At 45.9% G+C, this 27,159-nt stretch overlaps 1 pseudogene; it reads right to left on the reverse strand.

Moving 5' to 3' along the window:
* Positions 1–13,190: 13,190 nt before the first annotated feature.
* Positions 13,191–26,367, reverse strand: LOC123408897 (annotated as a pseudogene).
* Between the last annotated feature and the right edge of the window lie 792 nt (positions 26,368–27,159).

Raw genomic sequence — 27,159 nt, forward strand, 5'->3', positions numbered from 1 at the left:
CGCATGGGAAACAAAAAATTTCCTACGCACACGCAATACCTATCCACGGTGATGATCATCTACGAGAGGGGAGAGTGAATCTACATACCCTTGTAGATCGCTAATCGGAAGCGTATATAACGCGGTTGATGTAGTGTAACAACTTCATGTTCCAAATCGTAGCCCGTCCCATGATATCATCATGATCCGTCCTGCGATCCCATCATGATCCATCCCGATCTAGTTCCAAACGGACGACACCTCCGCGTTCAGCACACTTACAGCTCGATGACGATCCCCGCCTTCTTGATCCAGAAAGATGGGCAGACAGGTAGATGAGTTCTCTAGCACGGCAGCGTGGTGGTGGTGGTGGTGAACTAATCCAGCAGGGCTTCGCCAAAGCACCACCGAACTAGACTAGAGGAGAAACAGATATAGAGAGAAGTAGAGGGAGCACGTGGCAATCAGAGATAGCCCTCACCTCTAAAACCTCTAGTATATATAGGAGGGAGGGAGGGGAGGAGGCAGCCTCAAACCCTCAAGGTTTGGCCAAAATTAGAGGTGGAGGAGTCCTAATCCAATCCTACTAGGAGTAGGAATCCTCCTCTCCACTTGGAAACCCTTTCCACCTTTTCCACCTTTGGATTTCTTTCCTTCCCACCTCCAATCCGCCTTGAGATTTAGTGGAGGCTTCGGCCAGCCCACTAAAAGCTGGTCCATGTCCTCCCACGGCCCATGAGATCCTTTGGAGTGGGTGGGCCCACCTGGTGGACCCCCGGAACCCATTCGTCACTCCTCGTACACTGCCGGAAATGCCTGAAACTTTTCCGGAGTTCAAAACCCACTTCCTATATATCAATCTTTACCTCTGGACCATTCCGTAGCTCCGCGTGTTGTCCAGGATCTCATCCAGGACTCCGAACAACTTTCAGTTACCAAACACACATAACTCAGTAATACCGAAACGTCACCGAATCTTAAGTGTGCAGACCCTGCGGGTTCAGAACTATGCCGACATGACCTCAGACACTCCGCGGTCAATAACCAATAGCGGCACCTGGATGTCCATATTGGCTCCTACATAATCTACGAAGATCTCTATCGGTTGAACCTCTATGTCAAGGATAGAGTTAATCGCGTATGTTGTTCCCTTTGTCCTTCGGTATGTTACTTGCCCAAGATTCGATCGTCGGTATCTCCATACCTAGTTCAATCTTGTTACCGGCAAGTCTCTTTACTCGTTCCGTAATACAAGATCACGTAACTAACTCCTTAGTCACATTGCTTGAAAGGCTTGTTCTGATGTTGTATTACCGAGTGGGCCCCGAGATACCTCTCTGTCACATGGAGTGACAAATCCCATTCTTGATCCATGCCAACCATAGAGACACCTTTGGGGATACCTGTAGATCACCTTTATAGTCACCCAGTAACGTTTCGACGTTTGATACACACAAGGTATTCCTCCGTTGTCCGGGAGTTGCATGATCTCATGGTCATAGGAATAGATACATTGACATGCAGGAAACAATACCAATAAACTGACACGATCATATGCTACGTTTATAGTTTGGGTCTTGTCCATCACATCTTTATCCTAATGATGTGATCTCGTTATCAAGTGACAACACTTGCCTATGGCCAGGAAACCTTGACCTTCTTTGATCAACGAGCTGTCAACTAGAGGCTCACTAGGGACAGTGTGTTGTCTATGTGTCCACACATGTATTGGAGTTTCCAATCAATAAAATTCTAGCATGGATAATAAACAATTATCATGAACAAGGAAATATAATAATAACCAGTTTATTATTGCCTAAAGGGCATATTTCCAACTGTCTCCCACTTGCACTAGAGTCAATAATCTAGTTCACATCACTTTGTGATTGTAATGAATCTAACACCCATACGGTTCTGGGTTCGATCATGTCTTGCTTGTGAGAGAGGTTTTTAATCAACGGATCTGAACCTTTCAGATCCATTGTGCTTTAGAAATCTCTATGTCATCCTATAGAAGCTGCTACTACGCACCATTTGGAACTATTACAGATGACTGCTCCACTATACGAATCTGGTTTACTACTCAGAGTTATTCGTATTAGTGTCAAAGCTTGCATAGACCTAACCCTTTATGACCAACTCTTTAATAACCTCCATAATCGAGAAAAATTCCTTAGTCCACTAGTTACTAAAGATAACTTTGACCGTTGTTCAGCGATTCAATCCTGGATCACTCTTTTTACCCCTTGGCAGACTCAGGGCAAGGCACACATCAGGTGTGGTACACAACATGGCATACTTTAGAGCGTACAACTAAGGCATAGGGGACAACCTTCGTCCTTTCTCTTTTTGCTGCCGTGGTCGGGCTTTGAGTCCTACTCAAATTCACACCTTACAACACAGCCAAGAACACCTTCTTTGCTGATATATTTTGAACTCCTTCAAAAACTTGTCAAGGCATGCATTTCATTGAAAGTTCTATTAATTGTTTTGATCTATCTCTCTAGATCTTGATGCTCAATGTTCAAGTAGCTCTATCTAGGTTTTCCTTTGAAAAACTCCTTTCAAACTACCTTTTATGCTTTCTAGAAATTCTACATTACTTCCGATTAACATTATATCAACCACATATACTTTTCAGAAATTCTATAATGCTCCCACTCACTTCTTTGGAAATACAAGTTTCCCATAAACCTTGTATAAACCCAAAAGCTTTGATCATCAAATCGTATATTCGTACTCCGAGATACTTGCTCCAGTCCATAGAAGGATAATTGGAGCTTGCATACTTTTTAGCATCCTTAGGATCGACAAAACCTTCTGGTTGTATCACATACAACCTTTCCTCAAGGAAACTGTCGAGGAAACAATTTTTTGACTTCCTATGTGCAATACTTCATAAATAACGCAACAACTGCTAACATAATTCCAACAGACTTTTAGCATCGCTGTGAGTGAGAAAGTCTCATCATAGTCAAATCTTTGAACTTGTCGGAAACATCTTTGGCACAAGTCGAGATTTTCTTAATGGTGACTTTTCACCATCATCGTTTGTCTTCCTTTTATAGATCCATTTGTACTTAATAGTCTTACGACCATCAAGTAGTTCTTCCAATGTCTACACTTTGTTTTCATACATGGATTCTCTCTCGGATTTCATGGCCTAGAGCCATTTGCCAGAATCCGGGCCCACCATCGCTTCTCCAAAGCTCGTAGGTTCATTTTGTCCAACAACATGACCTCCAAGACAGGCTTACCATACCACTCTGTAGCAGTACGTGACCTTGTCGACCTACGAGGTTTGTAGTAACTTGATCCGAAGTTTCATGATCACTATCATTAGCTTCCACTTCAATTGGTGTAGGCACCACAAGATTAACTTCCCGCGCCCTGCTACACACTTATTGAAGTAACGGTTCAATAACCTCATCAACTTTCCACCATCCTCCCACTCAATTATTTCGAGAGAAACTTTTCCACCATCCTCCCACTCAATTATTTCGAGAGAATCTTTTCCTCATCAACACCGTGCTTCCACATCTGATATAGGAGATGTACCCAACTGTTTTGGGTATCCTATGAATATGCATTTATCCTCTTTGGATTCGAGCTTATCAGACTGAAATTTTTCACATAAGCATCGTAGCCCCAAACTTTTAAGAAACGAGAGCTTAGGTTTCTCCAAACCATAGTTCATACGTTGTCATCTCAACGGAATTACATGGTGCCGTATTTAAAGTGAATGTGGTTGTCTCTAATGCCTAACCCAAAACGATAGTGGTATTTCGATAAGAGACATCATAGTATGCGTTATATCCAATAGGGTATGGCTATGACGTTCGTACACACCATCACACTATGGTGCTCCAGGTGGCATAAGTTGCGAAACAATTTCCACATTGTCTTAAATGTAAGTAAACTCGCAACTCAGATATTCATCTCTATGATCATATCGTAGACATTTTATCCTCTTGTCATGACGATCTTCACTCTGAAATAGATTTAACTTTTCAATATTTCAGACTTGTGATTCATCAAGCAAATACTCTTGTATCAACTCAAGTCGTCAGATAAGTAAGAACATAATGATGTCCACTATGTGCCTCGACACTTATTGGACTGCACACATCAAAATGTATTACTTCCAACAAGTTACTTTCTTGTTCTATCTCACTGGAAAAATGAGGCCTTCAGTCATCTTGCCAATGTGGTATGATTTGCATGCCTCAAGTGATTCAAAATCAAGTGAGTCCAAACGATCCATCTGCATGGAGTTTCTTCATGCGTTTATACCAATAGGCATGGTTGCATGACTCAAACCTTTCAAAAATGAGTGAGTACAAGGATCCATCAGCATGGAGCTCCTTCATGCATTTTATACCAATATAACTCAAGTGGAAGTGCCACCAGTAAGTGGTACTATCATTACTACTTTGTATCTTTTGGCATCAATATTGTGAACATGTGTGCAACTACGATCGAGATTCAATAAACCTTTTAAGGTATTTATATAAGCAAATAGAATAACCATTATTCTCTTTAAATGAATAATCGTATTGCAATAATCACGATCTAATCATGTGCATGCTCAACGGAAACACCAAATAACAATTATGTAGGTTTAACACTAATCCCGATGGTAGAGGGAGTGTGTGATGTTTGATCACATCAACCTTGGAAACACTTCCAACACATATCGTCACCTCGCCTTTAGCTAGTATCCGTTTATTCTGTAGCTTTTATTTTGAGTTAGTAACACTTAGCAACCGTACCGGTATCTAATACCCTCGTGCTACTAGGAGTACTAGTAAAGTACACATCAATACCATGTATATTCAATATATTTCCATCGACTTTGCCAGCCTTCTCATCTCCCAAGTATCTAGGGTAGCTCCTCTTCAGTGACTGTACCCCTCAATACAGAAGCACTTAGTCTCGGGTTTGGGTTCAACCTTGGGTCTCTTCACTAGAGCAGCAGTTCGTTTGCCGTTTCATGAAGTATCCCTTCTTGCCCTTGCCCTTCTTGAAACTAGTGGTTTTACTAACCATCAACAATTGATGCTCCTTTTTCATTTCTTGTTTCGCGGTGTCAAACATCGCGAATAGCTCAAGGATCATCATATCTATCTGTGATCTATTATAGTTCATCACGAAGCTCTAGTAGCTTGGTGGCAGTGACTTTAGACAAGCATCACTATCTCATCTGGAAGATTAACTCCCACTCGATTCAAGCGATTGTAGCACTCAGACAATCTGAGCACATGCTCAATGTTTGAGCTTTTCTCCCTTACTTTGTAAACAAAGAATCTTGTCGATGGTTTCATAACTCTCAACAAGGGCACGAGCATGAAATCCCAATTTCATCTCTTGGAACATCTCATATGTTCCGTGACGTTCAAAACGTCTTTGGCGCCTCAATTCTAAGCCGTTAAGCATTACACACTGAACTATCACGTAGTCATACAAAACGTGTATGTCAGATGTTCGCAACATCCACAGACGACTCTCGATGTTCAGCACACCGAGCGGTGCATTAAAGACATAAGCCTTCTGCGCAGCAATGAGGAGAATCCTCAGTTTACGGACCTAGTCCGCATAATTTCTTCTATCATCTTTCAACTAAACTTTCTCTAGGAATATAACAAAAACAGTAGAGCTAAAACACAAGCTATAACATAATTTGCAAATACCTTTTGACTATGTTCATGATAATTGAGTTTAGCTAATCATATTACTAATAACTCCCACTCAAATAGACGTACCTCTAGTCATTCTAGTGGCGCATGATCCAAATCCACTAACTCAAGTCCGATTATCATGTGAGTTCAGTATAGTTTCAGTGGTCAACATCTCCATGTTGATCATATCAACTTAATGATTCATGATCGACCTTTAGGTCTCTTGTGTTCCGAGGCCGTGTCTATACATGCTAGACTCATCAAGTTTAACCCCTGTGTTCCGCGTGTGCAACTATTTTGCACCCGTTGTATGTGAACGTTGAGTCTATCACACCCGATCATCACATGGTGTCTCAAAACGACGAACTGTCGCAACGGTGCACAGTCTGGGAGAACACAATTTTATCTTGAAATTTGACTGAGGGATCACCTTATAATGCTACTGTCGTTCTAAGCAAAATAAGGTGCATGAAAGGATTAACATCACATGCAAATCATAAGTGACATGACATGGCCATGATTTTGTGCTTCTTGATCTCCATCACCAAAGCACCGGCATGATCTCCATCATCACCGGCGCCGCACCATGATCTCCATCATCGTGCTGGCATCCAGGTTGTCGCGCTATCTATGCTATTACTACTGAAGCTCCCACCTAGCGATATAGTAAAAGCATCTGCAAGCACAAACGTTAGTTTAAAGACAACCCTATGGCTCCTGCGGGTTGCCGTAGCATCGACGTGCAAGTCGATATTTAACTATTAAAACATGATCATCTCATACATCCAATATATCATGGCATGTCTTTGGCCAAATCACATCACATGCATAACCTGCAAAAACAAGTTAGACGTCCTCTAATTTGTTGTTTCATGTTTTACGTGGCTGCTATGGGTATCTAGTATGATCGCATCTTACTTACGCAAAACCACAACAGTGATATGCAAATTTCTATTTATCCTTCTCCAAGGACTGCCTTGGACAAATCCGATTCAACTAAAGTTGAGGATACTGACACCCGCCGTGGAAGCAAGACCTGGAGCTAGCAAGAGTTCATTACCAAGGAAATTAAGGAGTTAGAAGCAGCGGGACTCGTTAGAGGAGTCATTCATCCTACATGGTTGGCCAATCCGGTCGTAGTGCGCAAGGCGAATGGGAAGTGGCGGCTTTGTATCGACTTTACTAATATCAATAAAGCTTGCCCAAAAGACCCTTTTCCCTTGCCGCACATTGACCATATTGTGGAGTCCACTGCTAGCTGTGACATGTTGTCCTTCCTCAACGCCTACTCAGGGTAGCACCAGATTTATATGGCCGAGGAAGATGAAGAGAAAACCGCCTTCATCACCCCCTGTGGCACGTACTGCTTCGTACGAATGCCCTTCGGTTTCACCTTTGCAAGAGTGATACAAATTGGTTTTGAGCCCCAACTCCACAGGAATCGGAAGCCTACATGGAGGACATAGTGGTCAAGACCAAGGAAAAATCAACACTCGTGCAAGATGTGGAAGAGACATTTGCCAACCTATGCAAAATCAACCTCAAGCTCAACCCTGAAAAATGCGTCTTTGGTGTCCCATCCGGCAAGATTCTCGGGTTCTTCGTGTCCTTGCGCAAGATCGAAGCTAAACCCGACAAGATCAAGGCCATTGAACAGATCGAGGCACCAAAGCGCGTCAAGGATGTGCAATGCCTAGCCGGCTGTGTAGCCGCCCTGAACAGGTTCTTTTCCAAGTCTGCTGAATGTGCCCTGCCCTTGTTCAAAATCTTGAAGAAGGTAGGACCAATGGAATAGACCTCTGAGGCGGAAGCAGTGCTACAATACCTGAAGAGATACCTTTCCTCTACGCTAATCCTGGTAGCGCCGAAACCAGGTGTTAGCGATGCCCTGGTGGCGCAGAGAGAGAAGACGGCGAAGATACAACAGAAAAGGCAACACCATAGGATGAGGAAGCGCACACCGGTGATCAAGGACACCCGACAGAGTCCAGGAGTGATCAAGAGAAACCCCCCCAGCAGGCGAGCTAGTGCAAAAGAAGAAGATGGTGCAGCGTCCGGAATATTTCGTTAGTTCCCTCTTAGAGGGGGGCAGATCGAGATACTCCGGGGTGTAAAAATTGCTCTTCACCCTCCTCATGGCCTCGAGAAAGCTGTGCCAGTATTTCCATGCACACGAGATCATCGTCGTCACTTGCTTTCCGCTGCAAAGGGTTTTGCGGAACCCCGATGCAACTGGCAGGATCGTGGATTGGGCGTTTGAGTTGTCCAGTTTCGGCCTCAAGTTTGAAAGCACGTCATTCTTCCAAAGCAGGGCCTTGGCGGACTTCATTGCCGAATGGATCCCGACGCCAGACGAAGAAATACCAGAATTAAACTCCCGGGATAGGAGTCCAACCAAGAATGGATCATGTATTTTGATGGAGCGTTCTCACTGCAAGGTGCTGGATCCGGTGTGGTGCTAATTGCGCCTACTTGAGAACACCTCAAGTACGTAATCCAGATGTACTTTCCCCGGGAGAAGTCAACCAACAAAACCACCGAGTACGAAGGGCTACTTGTCGGCTTCAAGATCGCGATAGATCTGGGGATCAAGAAGCTCATCGTTAGAGGAGACTCACAGCTAGTAGTTCGGCAGGTCAACAAGGACTACCAGAGTCCACTAATGGAGGCTTACATGAAGGAAGTGAGAAAGTTGGAAGACCACTTCGACGGTCTGCAGACGGATCACATCCCTCGTGCCGAGAATACCATCGCCGAGGACTTTTGTCCTACGACTGACTAAACCCTCCGTAACACCATCGACCAAGCCGGACAAGAGAATGACGCTAAGCTCCGGCAAGTACTTCCTGGCAGACCTGCCAAGGAACCCCGGCAAGGATCTTGCCGAAGAGGAAATTGTCGAAGGAGATACCGAGCCTGCCGGGAAGGATGCCATCCCGGCGTAGGATATGCCTTTAGTCCTTGCCGTCGAACCTCAAGCTCCGGCATGGGCGCAATACATAGTCCGGTACCTCCAAACTGGGACCCGCCTGAAGAGCATGAAGAAGCAGAAAGAGTAGCCCCTCAGTTAAGCATGTACCAGTTCGTGGATGATACACTCTACAGAAGACGACTGAACGACGTGAAACTGAAATGCATCTCCCAAGAGGAAGGACTGGAGCTGTTGGCCGAGATACATGGGGCGATATGTGGCTCTCACATAGGGTCAAGAGCCCTTGTCGGCAAAGCATTCCGGCAAGGCTTCTTCTGGCCCACAACCCTCTAGGATGCGACTGCACGAGTAACCAAGTGTGAAGCATGCTAGTTCCATTCAAGGAAGCTTCATCAGCCAGCCCGAGCTATCTAGAAGATCCCTTTTTCCTGGCCATTCTCGGTGTGGGGCTCGATATTCTTGGCCCTTTCCGCCGTGCTGCCAAGGGCTTTGAGTACTTGTACATCGTAGTTGACAAGTTCAAAAAGTGGCCAGAGGTGGAACTAGTGAGAAAGGTGTGATAGACTACTCATATCAATAAGGAATTCCTTCTTTTCCGGGAGCCGATTCGAACAGAACTCTCAGGTTAAGCATGCTCAGCTTGGAGTAGTTCTAGGATGCGTGACCGACCAGGAAGTTGATCCCGGGTGCGCATGAGTGAGGACAAAGTGCGTAGAAAAGACTAGTATTGATATGTGGGGTCAGTCTAGATCCCGTCAGGAGTAACGACCGTCGGCGGGTGTGTCTGGGGCGTTACAAATTTGGTATCAGAGCCGACCCTCGCGGTTAGGTCATGTTGTTCATGACGTTCGTGACCGTCATGGCACATGGCATGGTACATGTACTAGAATGGATGCACATACATTTGTGCCAAGAGGGAACGCTCCTGTGGACCGACGAGGACGTCGGTTCCTCTGAGTGGTGGTGTATGTGATAGACTTGCTTATTTGGGATAATAGACTACTCATATTAATAAGGAATTCCTTCTTTTCCGGGAGCCCATTCGAACAGAACTCTCAGGTTAAGCATGCTCAGCTTGGAGTAGTTCTAGGATGGGTGACCGACCGGGAAGTTGATCCCGGGTGCGCATGAGTGAGCACAAAGGGCGCAGAGTGCTCTCTTATGATAAGCTTGAGCAAGAGCAATTGTGTCGGAATGATGCAGTGCTCCTCGAGGAGACCCGGATTCAGGCGGCTGTGCGAGCCATTCGCTATGAGAAAGCCTTGCGTCGCTATCATAGCCGCATGGTCCGAGCCAGAAGTCCTGAGGAAGGCGACCTTGTTCTTCGGCACGTTTAGTCGGCCAAGAATTCAAACAAATTGACGCCAAAGTGGGAAGTCCCATATAGGGTAATACGAGTCACTAGGCCCGACGATGTCTGCCTAGAGACCGAAGATGGCACACCGTGAGAAATTCCTAGAACATTGAACATCTTCGACAGTTGTACCCGTAGGGAGAGGTTGCCAGGTCTACCAGCGCTCACCTTGTGTACAAGTCTTGCCGAAGTTGCATGTAATCCTTTGTACAAAGCCAGGCGAAGACCCTGTGTACAGTTGAATGAAGCATAGCATTTCGTATCATCATTTAGATTTCCATGTTAGGTCATGTGCATGCATAATCTAAGATTTTGTGAAACGCCTAAACTAATGGACTGTCAAGGTCCCAACACCTATTTTCTCTTCTTTCTTTTTCCAAATAGACAGATGCAACCCCGCGCAGAAGTTTGCCTGGGGGGGAGATAGTGGGGACGCCCACGAAAGCGGAAAAGACAAGGACAATCTACTTGAGGCAGAAAGAAGTACCGTGGCCTAGAGATAAGTTGAAAATTTTTCAAGTAAGTGGTCGAGTAGATACAACACTCCCCTTTACGTGTCATCAGCATGTTTGTATGGAAAACCTGTGTGCGAGGGAACTCTGTTGCGAGCCTCCTGACCGTTGTCTGGAAGCGCACTCGATAACTTAAACGGCCCGCCTTGCATGCCCCTTCAGATTATAGAGCGTGCTCGACAACCTATGGGAAAGTCCAGTGGGAGGTAGGGCGCCTTGCCGGCAGTGTTGACTCCGGCAGAATCAACCCACGGAGCGCTTACGACAAGGCCAGTTGAGCCAGCATATCCCCAGCGAAATGCAAGGACAAGCTATACAAAAATAGCAAAAGAGGGAGATAGTGCTTGTCAAGAACATCGAATATATTACAATACTAATAGTTGAACAAGATACAACAACTCTTGATTAAAATTGCAGCGATAGGAAGAACACGAAGATTTAATCCGGCGTGGACCTTCCACCTTCTTGATCGGGTCCACCTTGTCAACGATGGACATGACCATGATCTCGAGTTCCTTGAGGTTCTCCTCTTTCGGCAAATGCCCCTGGGTGAGGTCGATGCAGAGATTCTTGTACGCCAATTCGGTGAGGCACTTGAGGACAGCACCACGACACAACCTCCGAGACTCGTTCGCCACGCGCGCCGCCTCACCGGCTCGAATCTGCTTCAAAGCATCGACCACACTCTCGAAGAACAAAGCAGCTTGGTGCTTGGAGATACCTCCGGGCCCGAAGAATAACCAAAGCCTTGGAGATCCATAGAAGACAGCTACACGGTGATCCCCTCCGCGGCGTCGACAAGACGTTCGGTTCCCAACTCCACGCCACGTGTGTAACTCTCGCGAGCGACGGAGGCGGCCTCAAGCTGATTTGTCGCGTCGAGGAGCTTTTAAGTCAAGACCTCTTCACGTGCTTTACGTTCTTCAAGGGGCTGCTCTAGGGGAGCCAGTTTATCCTGCAGGGCGGCAAGGGAGGCATTGGCAGAGCTGAGTGGAACGCTCTTGTTTGAAACGGCAGCTTCGATCTCCGTCAAATTGGAGAGAGTTTTCTCTCTCTCAACTATGAGGGTTGAGATCTCCTTGCCGAGGGCTTCAAGATCCTTTTCCAGCTTCTTCAACTTGCCAGCAAGCTCCTCCCTGGCAGCCTCGGCACTGGCAGCCTTGTCAGCAACCTCTTGCAACTTGCCGGCGTGCTCTGAAGCTTGTCCCGCGAGGGTGTCCTTGTGATGATGCATCAGCTCTTGGGTACACTGCGCATTAAGGCTCTTGACTTCTTCATCCTTGGCATGGAGCTTGTCACTGAGCGCCTTCTCATGATCGGTGAGTTCCTCTTCGTGGGACTCGATGCTGATCCGAAGCGCATTGAGGCGGGCATCTTCGTCGGAATGCGGCGTCGGACCTCTTCCTCCTCCTTCCGGATGTTAGACGACCTGAGAAGGAGCTCGTCCCGCTCGGCCCTCGGCTTTTCAAGATCGATCTTCATCTCCTGGTGAGCCTTGGCAAAGTAGATCCATGTCTCCTCGAAGAGCTTCTCGAAGGGCTCCTCTACTACCTTGACAATCACCGCATGGGAGTCTACTTTCTCCTTCCGGGCCTGATAGAGGGCCTAGAGCTGGCTGACGTTGTCTCTCATGGACTGGAAGAGCTGCTCTTCGCTCAACTTCCAGCCGCGGGTCGACGATCCCCCCACGATCTCGAGCCTAGCACTCGCGGAGATTTCGGCATCGAAGCTCTCCCCTCCGTGTCTATCCTCATGAGACTCACCGCTGGCGGGTTGATGAATCGACCCTCGCGGAGCGAATGTAGTCGCTGGCTATTGGGGGCCCAGACATGGGAGGTTGGTCGTCACCAACATCATCATCGGCAAGAGGGGGCTCCTCGTCTAGTGGTGCCTCCTCAGCCCCGGTAGCAGAAGAATCACCGGCACGTGCTCCGGATCCTTCGGTGGACTCTTTCGTCGGTTCCTGGGTGGCCTGTTCCCATGCCTCCTCGGCGGACTTTCTCGCAGCAACCTTATCGGCGTCAGCATCCGCGTCCCATGCGGTCTCCTCGATGACGGAGTCGACGTTCATCTCTTCCATAGGGGAGAGATCTGAGGTACAAGACAAGGTAGAAGACGATCAGAATAAGATGGGCATTTAGGAAAACAAAAGGAAAAGCTTGTAGACGTTCTTTGCCAGGAGTCTCACCCTCGTCGAGCTCGTGAGGCGTAGTTGTCCCCTCTCCGGCAACATCTGTTGTCGGGGGCTCGGCTTCAGGCGTCACGGACCTTGGCGACTCCCGATAGGGGCTTTGCCGGGGGCTAGGCACCGGGGTGGCGGAAGCTGTCGGCGGCGCCTCTGAGACACTTGCCGACGGATCGCCGCCTGCCGACACCTTGGCCCTCTTCGCCATCCTCTAGGCCAGCGTCTTTGTGTCCCTGGGAAGAACCAACACCCGCTGAGTAATAACATAAAGAAAGGGGTTCAAAGAGGGTAAAGGGTAAGGTGTGTACTCTATTTCCTCCCCCGAGCTGAAGGCCAAGAAATCAAAATCCACATCCCCTTTGACATCCGCCGGAGAGGATGCGTCCCTGGGACGCTTGACAGGCGCGGAGGACGGAGCCGGACGGACGGGGAGATTGGAGCCAGCATGTCGAAGCACTCGCTTGGGATTTCAGCGGGCCAGAGGCACCTCCTCTTCCTCCTCCTCCTACTCTTCTTCGGGCGCCCGTTCCTTCGAAGCGCCCCCGGCAGCCTAGTTGCTAGGCTGCTCAGCAAGCTCTCCATCCAGCAGCGCCCCTTCCTCGAGCGCCCCCTTGTCGTAAAAACCGACACTCCCGACCACCTCAGCAAGGGCCCGTTCCTCGGCCCGGTTGGCGGTGTATGCTATTTCCTTGTTGGTGGTGTCGCAGACGAGGCCGGTCTCTTCCCTGATGGGCTTCTCCGACAAGCAATCGAAGAAAGACACGTGATAACCCACAAGTGTAGGGGATCGCAACAGTCTTCGAGGGTAAGTTAACCCAATTTATTGATTCGACACAAGGGGAGCCAAACAATATTTATAAGCTTTAACAGTTGAGTTGTCAATTCAACCGCACCTGAAATATACTTTCTTGGCAACGAAATTTTAGTAGCAATGGTGATTTGGAGTGATGGTGGCAAAGGAAATTATAGCGGTAAAACAAGGAAAGTAAAGCAGCGGAAGTAAAACTAATTGTGACCAGCAGGATTAACACACTATAGGCTAAGGAGATGGATGGTTGGCCATGGATGAGAGATATCATGTATTTAATTTGCAGCAAGACACAAAGAAAAGTAATGATAATCTAGGCATATATCAAACATTAGGCATGTATCCCGAGGTAGTCGTACGTGCTTGCAATAAGAACTTGCACGACATCTTTTGTCCTACCATCCCGCTATCAACGGGACCAAAGGAACTTATGGATATTAAGGTGCTCATGTCAAAGAGCACCGGAACAAAGAATTAACAATCAATGGATACATGGAATCCTCAAAGTATAGCCCATCCCCTTTGGTGTCCCAAGTTGTGACCATTGGGGTCGCCGGTTCCGGACTAAAATAGGTGCATACTACTTATAGATAGGATCTAGAACACAAATGTATTCATTAAAACATAAGATATTCAGATTTGAAATCATGGCACTTGGGCCCAAAGTGACAAGCATTAAGAGTAACAAGTAGTAGCAAAGATGATAGACACCATAGTAGATGATAGGCAACACGCCCCCAACAATCCGACGAACTATTACATGATCTAAGTCATCCAATCTCTCCCATCCCCTTCACCTACAACAGGGAATTACTCACACATGATGGGAGAAGCCATGGAAGGATGATGGACTGGTGATGGTGATGACGATGGCAATGATGGCAACGATTGCCCCTCGCCGGAGGCCAAAACATCCTCCAGATTATTTTTCCTGAAGAAGAACCGAGGGTGGCGGCGGCTCCGCGTCGAGAACTTGCAAAACGACTTATGTTCTGGAATTTCTCCGTCATGGGTAAAAATAGGAGCCAAAGTAGGGTACTAGAGGGGGTGGGCCCCAGCCAGGCAGCCACGCAGCGCGGCCAGGAGGCAGGTCGCGCCAACTGGTCGCCTAGGGGCCCTGTGGCTCCCTTCCGGCCCATCTTCGGGCCCATGGCCCCTCCCGGTGCGTGGATTTTTTCTATTTTTTCTGGGAATTTTCCGGGACGTCTAAATATCCATTTTCCGGCACACAAGAAAACAATACAGGCAGCTCTGCTGAAAACAGCGTCAGTCCGGGTTAGTTTCATTCAAATCATGCAAGAATGAGACCAAAACAATAGCAAAAGTGTTTGGAAAAGTTGATACGTTTGAGATGTATCAACTCCCCAAGCTTAGCATATTGCTTGTCCTCAAGTAATTCAGTTCAACGAAGTGAGGCGACAAAAAAAACTTGACAAACTCTTTTGCTTCATCAAATGTATATAAGCATGCACTACAAACAAGTCCAACAAGCATTGAAGTAATGCTACAAAGAGAATACACGAAGCAATCCTTCAATCATGTGAAGAGTTTCAAAGAACTAAGAAAGAATAATATGTAACTGAAAATCATGTCAAGATCACAATGCACATGACTTGGATATACTAGAGTGGTATCTCGCTAGACCCCATGAGTGAAGAAAAACATAAATGCAGACGCTCCGTCGGAGTATTAAAAGAGACAAGAAATAAATATTTCAGAATAAGCAATATCACAATCATGCAGAAGACAATGTGGTGCTTTGGGACAATGCACATTACACTCAGAATGACAATTATGCTCTTTATGAGAAGAGGACGACTCAACAGAAAAGTAAAATATATAGGCCCTTCGCAGATGGAAGCATTGATTTCTAGAAGTGCCAGACCTTGAGCTTTAAAACAGAGATAAATCAAAATTTTGGCCGGTATGCTTTCATTGTCAATGTAACAACTAAGAGATCTCAATATCTTCCATGCTAAATACATTATAGGCGGTTCCCAAACAGAAAAGTACAGTTTTAACTCCCCCTCCACCAATCGATCACACTCTAGAGCGGGCCGAATCCGCAGGTACCGTCCATACAAACAACACTTCTGGGGGAGTTTTGTTTCATTAAATTTGATTTGACTCTAAGCATGGAATTGGGCATCCCAGTTACCAGCCACTTTCTCGTGAATGATAGTGAATCAACAAATATCTTGAGAATAACCTACTTAGTATGGAAGATACTGATAGACCCTAGTCACTACATGAGCGATTCGGGCATACAAAACAAAATATTTATTTGAAAACTTAAAACGCGGAACATGCAAATTTACTTGGAACAAGACATAAATACCGCATATAGGTAGGTATGGCGAACACATATGGCGCAACTGGTTTTAAGGATTTTGGATGCACAAGCAGTTAGTCCGCTTAGTACACGCGAAGGCTAGCAAAAGACGGGGAAGTGACCAACTAGAGAGAAATAACGGTCATAATCATGCAGAGCGACAAAGCAACATTGAATCGGGCATGAAAGCGATATAACTATCCTGAAATAAAAAGATCATCAAGGCTTGATAGACTTCTAGTCATAAACATGTATAAGCATGTGCCTAGTCATTCCAGAAATTCTCCGAATGGAAATACCACTCTAATATGCCAAACCATGAACAATGCAATTCATGCTAAACATTTCATGCTAAACACATTATGAACTCCAGCTATTTGAACTACTTGGAGATCATTGTAATCATAGGACTATGTCGCTACAAGCTGGTCTCTAGATCATAAGTACAGGCATATGTACAAAAGCAGAAACAAATAGAGTTCATACCGGCTTTCCTAGTTGCATTCCTTCCGTTGATCTTCGTCATTATTGCATCATCACTTGCACGATCGAACGTAGAAAGATATAATCAAGCGCAATTGCAACCAAGGACGTGAGATGAAATCTGCAAACAAAGCAAACTAAAGAAAGAAAAGAAATCTTTTTGGGTTTTCCAAAGGTTAAACGAAAGAAAAGGAAAAGAGAAATCTTTTTGTTATATTTGCAAAGAGAGAACAAAGAAGAACAGGGAAAAACTCTGAAAAGATATACAAAGGATACTACAGATGATACAATGGAAGGTGAGAAGGAGATGTACTCCCCCAAGCTTAGGCTTTTGGCCTGAATTGAGCTCCGCTACTGCGGGCTCCAGGAGCTTCCTCCGGCTCCGGAGTCCTACTAGTGGCTCCAAGAATCATACAAGGCCTCGGGCGTGTACACTGATCCTTGGCTGGCCTCCCAAGGAGATGGCTCTTCTTCCTCGGGTACAACCTCCTCCATGGGGTTGTGGAACTGCTGCTGGATAACGAACTCGTCCAGCTCAGTTGAGGAGAAAGACCACCCGTTCCTGCTAGTATAATCAAGCAAACGTGGTGCAGGTAGACAGATCTCGCGAGTAGTAAGCTCGACAAACCTTGTAATATAAACAAGGTTACAAAACTCGGAAGTCCTAGTAACAAACTCATGCCTCTTCGTAGCGGTAAGATCAAAGTTCATGTATGGAAAAGGCACATTATCCGCATGTGCAATGCGCTCAATATGCTCGAGGATAAGTGTGGCATAAATGGCACTGTTAGCAACGAGGCGACGAGCAATCAAAGCACCAATATTATACATGTTATCTACTAAGAGGGTGGCTGCCAAGATAGCAAGATCCGGAGCCGAAATGTTGCTCGTGTTGTCACGAGCTAACAACCCTCGAGCAATATAGTATGTGAAATACTTGATGTGAGGAAACAAGATGCTGGAGATTTTCTGTAACGACTAAGATGCGGCCCTTTCCTATTTTGACGGCGATGCCTCAAAAGGGAAAGGGGCGCATCTAAATTTTTCGCAAGCGAGATAATCATAACATTACATAACTGAAGAATGAGAAGTAGGGCATGCACTTGCCATCTGACAATACTATAGCATAAATCTTACAGACACACAATTATTTAGAGCATAGTTTAGTCCCGCTACGGACAACATGAAAACAAGTAAAACTATGACATCCCGCATGCTGGCCCATGATCACGACCACGACCTCATTCCTCCGGATAGTTCACGTACAGACAACCAGAGTCCTCATCGAACTCCCACTTTAGCTGGTTGTCCTCAGGATCTCCTACGTCGGGCGTACCTGTACCTGTTGGGGTTTGTAGGAATCTGTGAGCCATGGGTACACAACAATCGAATGACCTTGGTATCAAATCTAGCCAAGTTATTGGGTGAGGAAGGTTAAGTGTATGGGCTTGCAGCAACCTAATCATATATGGTGGCTACCTTACGATGATCAGAGAAATCATATGGTGGTCTACGTGAGCGATCTAAGACTAGATTGATCACTAAGTGATCCTGATCACCTACTTACGTCAAACATAACCCCACCCTGTTCTCGATCGGAGAGCGATCTCCGGAGGAGACAGTCACGGTTACGCACACAGTTGGCAGTTTTATTAGAGTTACTTGAAGTTGTCTATAACCGGATTTTAACAAAATATCCACAATTTGCAACATAACCGCGGGCACGGCTTTCCGAAAGATTAAACCCTGCAAGGGTGCTCCAACTAGTCCATCACAAACTGCCACGGGCCGCAAAGTAATCCTCTATCACGAAACTCGTGATCTTGTCGGATTCCTTATAGGAAAACCTCAACTTTGAGGAGACCCAAAGTTTCACCAGAATCCCTATATGCATGATATATCGCTAAGGTAAGACAAATCTGGCAAGACCTCCCGTCGTGTCGACGAACCCGATAGGAGCCGCGTATCTCATTCTCATGACACGACGGATTGTCCAAGCTTCCGATAGGCCAACCACAGAGTTTCCCTGGTAGCCACCGGCGGTTGACAGGTTGGACCAACACTAATGAGGAGCACTGGCCTGGGTTGTTGATTAAATCCTCGGGGTAGCTATTCCCTATGCAAATTATTATTAGGTTATTAGCAGATTAAAACCAATGTTGAGTCCTGCCAGACGAGACTTGACACTACACGATTTATCAAGGGGGTCCCCATAAAAACCCCGAACGTGTTAGGAGTGATCAGTTATGGAATCGAACAACGGTAGCCGAAACTAAGGCGACAATAATGGAACAGATCACCCGGCAAAAGGCTAGGCCTTCCGTCATTTACCAAATATATAGGTGCATTAAATAAATAGCAGTTTAAACATAATGATATCAAAATACCCATGTTATCAATGAGACAGCCGGCACCTACAACTAGCAAAGCTACTCATTAGAGGTTGAGCAAGCCTACTTAGCCAAACAACATTTGCTAGGACAGGGAGGTGTTTGAGGTTCATGGAAAAGACAGGTGGCATTATATCAAGTGGTAGGCAGCGAGCATGTAACAAAGGAAACGTGATTCTAAGCATAACAAAGCTAGATACGGTGTCAAGGTCACGATCATCTTACCTGTGATGTCGTCAGCTTGGAACTGCTCTTGATCTTCCTGCACATACTCTCCAGAATCCATGTACTCGCTCTCTGTTCCCGATGCTACCAAAGATAAGATGACATCCAATGAACACCGGCAAAACATAATGCAACAATCAATATGATGCATGTGTGAAGAAGGAAGCGTGCATCACTATTCTAGTCACTTTCATTTGCATTAGTTGAGTTAATTGGATTCTGGATAGAACCTCATATTAAATTATCTTGACATGCATTAATATGTCATGAGCATGTGCATCACGATAAAACGATGCAAAAACATATAAAGAACGTAGAGAACGGAGTCACAGAAACAACAAAACAAGTTTCAAAGGCCTACGGGTCAAACAACCACAAACACACTCTAATCGGCACTCCCTGGTGTTACCAGGTTGCCACATGATCAAGCAACAAATTATAAGTGGGGTGGTGCATAGGAACACACTACACCATCAAGAATGCCCACACAAACTTCAAAACAACAAAACATACAATCTGTTTACAACAGGAACATAGTAGTTTGTCTACAAGATTCAAAGTATCTACAACCATCTAAATTAATCAAACAAGATATGAGACAGAAGCCATCCAAAATCTCTACAACCCTGTATAAGAAGCTAATGCAAAGGAATCACCCATGAAAAGATCTATAGACACTAACTTGGACAAAATATCACAGATTCTGGGACTTAGTAAAAATCACAGGTTTTCACCAGCTGCTTATGCTCTGAAGCATTTTGGCAGCCTGCAAAATGATATCTACGGGAAGGGTATAAGCATGACATTTAACAGGGAGCTAAAGAAACATAAAATCTCACAAACATTAGTTTGTTGCATGGGCTAATTCCCAACATAGGAGCTAATTCACACAAGCCAACAGGGGAAGAAAATAACATCAGATTCCCAGACTTGGTGAAAATCACAAGGTTTCACAAATCTGTAAGTTTCAGCCAAGTGTCTACTTTGTCAGGGCACAATAGGTGCATGTCAAACCTTATGAACAAAACAAGGGACCCATGTTGTAGAGGGGTTCACCCACTACCATTCCACAAGGGAATCATCCACAAAGGGCCATAACACCAGCTAATGTAAAGCTCTAAACATGGCATCATATCAGAAAATAACAGTTTTATGAAGTTACTCTAAAGTGAAATCTGACTGCACCATTGGATTCCTGGGATGATTCTACCCCAAAATCATATATCATACATGGGTACTTACATGTAACAACAATCCACAAAGCTAGCTCAAAAATGTCACATAGAATCCAATAAGGTACAAATAAGTATCATCCCATGTGGGAGCTATCACATATTGCATCACGTACACATGCACATCACTAGGGCAAGAACAACCTATCTAGGCATAGCATGGATTCACTAACATGTCACACTAACATATAGAAATAGGTGTTCATCCACAAATATACACATGTGCACACACATACACATGCACATGTATACAAATGAACTCACACCACACCATCTACGCCTATACACACACGAATACTCTACACCCTAGTGCAACCGTGGGAGAAGGAAAAAAACATCAAGCACAAGTCCTACTGTAAAAGGAAGCAACACAAAAATATACAACAACAAAAGAAAATAAATGGAATCAAAAAATATAAGGGGAGGGTGTGGGGATCGAACCCACAACCTCTGGATACACACGCGCACACACTACCACTCGGCTACTGCATCAGTGCTCGCCAGAGAGAGGGCTTTAAGAAAGGTAAGCCCTCTCTAGCACTTACCCTAAAACTGGCGAAATAAACAAAAACGGAAGGCGCCCGAGGGGACGCGCCAAGCTCGGTTGCCACTGCGCTACGAAGAGGGATCTTACCAGGGAGGGAGGTGGTGCTCTTTTGAGCAGCCACCCAGATCTACTACCTACAACTAGCAAGGCCAGAACGGGGGAAGCACTCCAGCGACACCCCGGCGACTAAACCCTGTGGCTGCTACCACGTGGGGGAAGAGGGAAGCCTAGGGGCTCCATTCCCGGGGCTAGCTCCGTGGGAGGAGGCCAACTGCGATGGCGCGACGGTGCAGCTACCTAAGGCAACGACAGGGACAGTAGAGGCCTTCGGCGAGGCTACGCGCGACCAGAGACTCTACAGCAAGGGGAAGAGGAAGGAGGAGGAAGTGGCGCTCACTCTAACGCAATGAGGAAGGAGGATCGCCCGACGAAGAGGAAGAAGAGGCGATGCGGCCTGACGCTCTGCTCCTTCCGCCCGAGACGACGACGACGAGTAGGGGCCGATAGAGGAGGGGATCCACCCTCCTTGCACCGGGAACGGGGTGGGGAAGGCCCCAGCATCCTCGCGGACGCCTCAGATGCTGCGGGGGAGGCTGCCGGCGAGGAGGAGATGGCGGGGACGGCGGCGGCGCTCTGTGTGAATCTTCTCTCTCTGTGTGAATCTCTCTCTGAACTTACCTGCAGAGGGGGAAGGAGGAGGGAGAAGGAGGTGGCGGCGGGGAAGAGGAACCCTAGTACGCACGCCGAGTGGGATGCGCTAAATAGCGGGACGATGGGACGACCTGACGGCGATGACATGATGCTCTCTCTCTGTGAACCCTAACGAAAAGCAAGGAGGAGGCGGGACGGCGTCAGGAAAAAGAAAGTAAAGGGGAAGGGGCCGCACGGTGCAGCCAAGGAGGCGAGGCCCAGGTGGAGAAAGGGGTAGCCAGCCCACCTAGGCTCTCTAGAGCCTGGGAGTAAGAAAATAAAAACAAGGGGGTTTTCTTTTTAAAATAACAGCCACAAACAAAAACTCACAGGAACAAGTAGAAGGGTTTGTTTAGAAAAAATAAAAATAGCCAAAGGCTGAGGGATTTATGGCCTATTTAAATAAAATACAACCCACATTTTTAGAGCAATTAAATTATACAAACAACAGGATTTAATAACGCTGTTTTTAAATAAAACCCTATGAACCTAAAGGCTAATATATCAATGAGAGTTACCCCTCAATCACAATTAAATACTCTAAATGTTTAACATTTTTAAAACAGGTTCAATCAAAGTATAACTCACATGTTTAAAATACAAAGGGGGAAAGGGCTTTGCATTGTTTTGAAAAGCGTAGTTAGAGAGCTTTGTTTGAAAACATTACATCATTTCACACCACTCAAGGCAAGCTATCATTACCATGATGGATCAACTAGCAACACAAGAATGTAAGCAAAGCATTTGATGAGGATGCCATGATGCAAAATGATGACATTAAATGGAGTCACGTGAAATGATAAACTTATGTTACATCCAAAGCATGGTTCCACAAAATAGTAAGGACCCAAAAATGGAAAGGATTACATCTGGACTGTTACAAACTCTCCCACACTGCAAGAAGATCTCGACCCGAGATCTAAGACTGAAAGAACTCTGGAAATTCGGAGCAGAGGTGATCCTCGCGTTCCCAAGTGGCCTCCTTGTCGGAATGATGTGACCATTGCACCTTGAAACTTGATTGACTTATTGTGGGTCTTGCGCTCAGTCACCTCAAGAATTGCAACTGGATGCTCACAGTAGGATAGGCCGGTTGAAGGTCGATATCTTGAATATCAACTGTGCGCTCGGAAGTCTTGAAGCATCTCTGGAGCTGAGAGACATGAAACACGTCATGCACATTTGAGAAGTTTGAAGGGAGCTCTAATTGATATGCAAGGTCGCCTCTCTTGCCAACAATTCTGAAAGGCCCAAGAAAACGAGTAGCAAGCTTTCATTCGATGCCAAAACACTGACTGCCTTTCATAGGAGACACTTTTAGATAGACGAAGTCATCGAGCTGATAAGCCATGTCATGATGCTTGCTATTGTAGTAGCTCTACTTACGGGACTGTGCTGCTTTGCGATTATCCCGAATGACACGACACATTTCTTTTGCTTCAGCAATCATGTCATTCCCAAGAATCTGACGCTCACCAGTCTTTGACCAATTGAGCGGGGTACGACACTTCCTGCCATAGAGAATCTCGAACGGAGCTTTTCCTGAACTTGCCTGATAGATGTTGTTATACGAAAACTCAGCAAAAGGTAGGCAATCTTCCCACTTCATGCCAACGGAGATGACATAGGCTCTTAGCATATCATCGAGGACCTGATTGACTCTCTCAACTTGCCCACTCGTCTGAGGATGGAAAGTTGTACTGAATCGAATCTTAGTACCCATCGCAGACTGAAATGAATCCAAGAACTTGGAACTAAAGATGCTTCCTCGATCTGAAGAAATCAGCATTGGACACCATGCAATGAGACTACCCTTGACGTATAAAGCTCTGCAAGCTGAGCTGCCGAGATAGACTCTTTGACTGGAATGAAATGAGCGACTTTGCTCAACTTGTCGATGACGACAAAGATGTCATCGTTACCTTTCTTGGACTTTAGAAACCCGGTGACGAAATCCATCTCAACATGGTCGAACTTCCACTCGGGAATGGGCAAGGGATGCAAAAGACCTGGTGGATGTTGATGCTCTGCTTTCACCCTTCGACATACATCACATTCATTTATGAACTGAGTAATTTCACACTTCATGCGAGTCCACGAGAAGGTCTATTTCAGATCCTGATACATCTTGGAACTTCCTAGATGTATCGAGAAAAGAGAGTTATGATCTTCTTCCATGATAACCTTTCAGAGATCCCCTTTCGGAACGACAAGGCGATCCTCAAAGAACAATGTATCTCTGGCATCAATAGTGAAGCATTTATATTTGGGAACTCCCTTTGCGAAGCCAATCTTAACTTTCTTCACCATAGCATCAAGAAGTTGATCTTGTCGGACTTGGTCTTCCAAGGTAGGAGAACTCTGAAGATTAGCAAGAAATCCCCGAGGAACTAACTGAAGGTTGAGCTTTCTAAAAGAATCACAAAGATCAGGCTGGAGAGGCTTCAGAATGAGACTGTTGCAGTAAGCCTTCCTGCTCAAAGCGTTTGCCACGACATTAGCTTTGCCTGGAGTGTACTCAATGCTCAGATTAAAATCTTGGAGCATTTTCACCCAACGAGTTTTCCGAAGATTGAAGTTAGGCTGGGTGAAGATGTCTTTGAGACTCTTGTGATCGATGAACACTTCAACCTTTCTTTCCCACAAGAGGTATCTCCAAGTCATCAGAGCATGTACCACTGCCGCCAACTCAAGATCATGAGTGGGGTAATTCTTCTCACTTTGCTTCAACTACCTCGAGGTATAAGCTACCATTTTCTTGTCTTGCATCACAACTATACCATGACCTTGAAGAGAGTCATTGCAGAACACTTGATAAGGTTTGGAGTCATCGGGAGGAACCAAGACTGGAGTAGAAGTGAGCTTCTCTTTGAGTGTGTCGAAAGCCAACTGACACTCTGGAGACCATACATACATCACACCCTTCTGAAGAAGACTTGAGAGAGACTTAGCAATCTTGGATAAATTCTCAATGAGCCTTTTGCAATAGCTTGCAAGCCCGAGAAAGCTTCGAAGCTGCTTCACATTTTGCGAAGGTTCCCACTCAACAATGGCCTGCACCTTCGACGGATCAACTTTGATGCCCTCGGCAGAGATGACGTGCCCAAGGTAGACAACTTCCTTCAACCAGAACTCACATTTGGAAAACTTAGTATAGAACTTATGCTCTCTTAGCTTATCAAGCACAAGCCTGAGATGTTTTCATGCTCTTCCTCAGTTTCCAAAAAGACCAGAATATCATCAAGATACAACAAAACGAATTCATTCTTGAGTGGGGAGAAGATATAATTCATCATCCGACAGAAGGTCGGTGGAGCATTGGCCAGACCGAAAGACATCACCGTGTACTCATACGAGCCAAAGTTTGTTTTAAAAGCAGTCTGTGGAATGTCCTCTTCGCGAATGCGAATCTGATGATAACCCATCCTGAGATCAAGTTTCGAGAAGTTCTGAGCCCCTTTCAATTGCTCAAACAACTCATTGATGTTGGGAATTGGATACTTGTTTTTGATCGTCTTCTTATTCAATGGACGGTAATCGACACAGAGTCGTTCCATACCATCCTTCTTCTTGACAAAAAGAACTCCACAACCCCAAGGAGATGAGCTTGGTCTGATAAGACCCACACGCTCTTGCTCATCAAGTTGTTTCTTCAACTCCATCAGCTCTTCTCGACCCAGTTTGTACGGCCGCTTACACACAGGCTCAGGACCCGGTTCAAGCTCAATTACAAACTCAACTTCTCGGTGTGGAGGCATTCCTGGCAGTTCTTCCGGAAAAACATCTTCATACTTGCAGACCACTGGGACTTGTGAAATTTGAGAGATCTCGCCCTTCTCATTCAAGGAAAACAGACGAACCGTGTCATCACGCGCTGCGAAGATAATCACGTCCTCCGAAGAATGAGTTAGCTTCACTTCTTTAGCTTCACAATCAATAGACGCCTTGATCATAGCCAACCAATCCATTCCAAGGATCAAATCAATATCAAAGTTGCCAAGGACAATAGAAGAAGCCAGAAAAGCATAATCACCCATCTTGACAGTGACATCAGGAACTATGAAGCGAGAATTCATTTGCAACCCCGGTGAAACCACAGTTAAGGATCTAGGCAACTCTTCACAACACATCTCATGCTTTGCAAAAAAGGCCTTGAAATGAATGACTGCGATGCACCAGAATCAAATAAATCCTTTGCAGGAAATTCATTAACTAGGAGATTACCCATAGTCACGTCTGAGGAGTTATCTGCTTTAGCTGCATTCACCATATTGACTCTTGCATACTTGCGATTGAACTTCACCATAGCATTACTTGGAGGCTTCCCTAGAGGAGGGGCGAAAGACGCAACTGAGACGTGCACTTGTTGGAGTAGTGACCCTTCTGCCCACACTTGTGACAAGAAACATCTAACAGCGGACGGAACTGCACCTGAGGATTCCCTTGCTTCTGCTGCTGAAACCTCTGCTGGAAAGCTGGGTTGGGTGGGTGGGAAGAATCACGACCACCTGACTACTTGAATTATTGAGTCTGCCGAGGAGGAGGAGGAGACACCCAATATTTCTACTGCTTCTGGACCACCTAAGTTGAGGGCGACAAGCTGGAATCCCTGAAATGCTTCCTCGAGTTCTCCACCCTGAGCAAAGCTGCCCCAGCCCTGATAGCCAAGTTATAGAACTTATCAAACTCATCGGGATCGTGCAAGGCAAGGGCCAGCTGCAAGTCCTCTCTCAGACCATCTCTGAACTGATAGATCTTGCTCTTCTGATCTGGAATGTCCTGCAAGGCATATCAAGCCAGCACATGGAACTCGACGCTATACGTGTACATAGAGGAACCACCTAGATGGGATATACTGCGGCCTGAAATCTTTGCAGAAATCGTCCCAACTGATCATTCTGCCTCCCGTGGAGTCCTTCAACTGCTGCCACCAAACTGTTGCCTTCTCCTTGATCTGAAACATTGCAAACTTGACGAAGTCCTCTGGACGGACATTGCTGCCCTCAAAGTGTTTGATCATGTCCCGAATCCAGTCCTTAGCGTCGAACGGCTAGTCACAAGACGTGAAGGATTTCGGCTGGTTCGCCAGGAATTGATTCAGAGATGCAAACTGATTACCACCATGGTTGAAATTGCCCTGCTGCTTATTGGTCCTCTCTTGCAACAGTTGGATTAACATCTGGGTGTTAGCATTTGTTGTAGCTATCACCGTTTGCGAAGATTCTGCAGGAGGAGGCGCCGGAGGAGGAGGAGGCGGAGGAGGTGGTGGCAGAGCATCAGCACCCTCGCGTCCCGGATTCTGGCGAGTTGGTGGAGGCATCCTGAAGACGGAGAACACATTAGCCCAGAGAATAACATTCAAGGTAAAGCTGAATCAATAGGCAGAAATATCTGAACAAGAATATTTAGCAATTGCACTCGAACAAAATAGTAAGAATGCTTCCTCAAAGTGACCGTCGACAAAATCCGATTAAAGACCACTTGCAAACCAAGTATGACCTAGAACTGCTCGGAACAAACATATGATAGAGATTCCATCCGATATCTTCATGGATATGATCGCACGGGCTCGAATTTACAGTAGCCATCCTATGCAAGGCAGTGCACACGACTTACGAAGCGTCCCCGAGTCGTAGCAAGCTACAAGGACTCTTTAAGACACAACGAGAACCGCTGTAAGACGACCGTGAACAAACGTACCCACTGAATGTCGAATCCCAACCCGACATCATGCATTCGTAGGAAGATTATCCTATAAGTCACTACCTGATATCCCACCTATGAATTCCCGAAATATCTGTTCATGCAATCT

Source organism: Hordeum vulgare, chromosome 7H, assembly GCF_904849725.1.
Source record: "Hordeum vulgare subsp. vulgare chromosome 7H, MorexV3_pseudomolecules_assembly, whole genome shotgun sequence".
Taxonomy (NCBI): Eukaryota; Viridiplantae; Streptophyta; class Magnoliopsida; order Poales; family Poaceae; genus Hordeum; species Hordeum vulgare.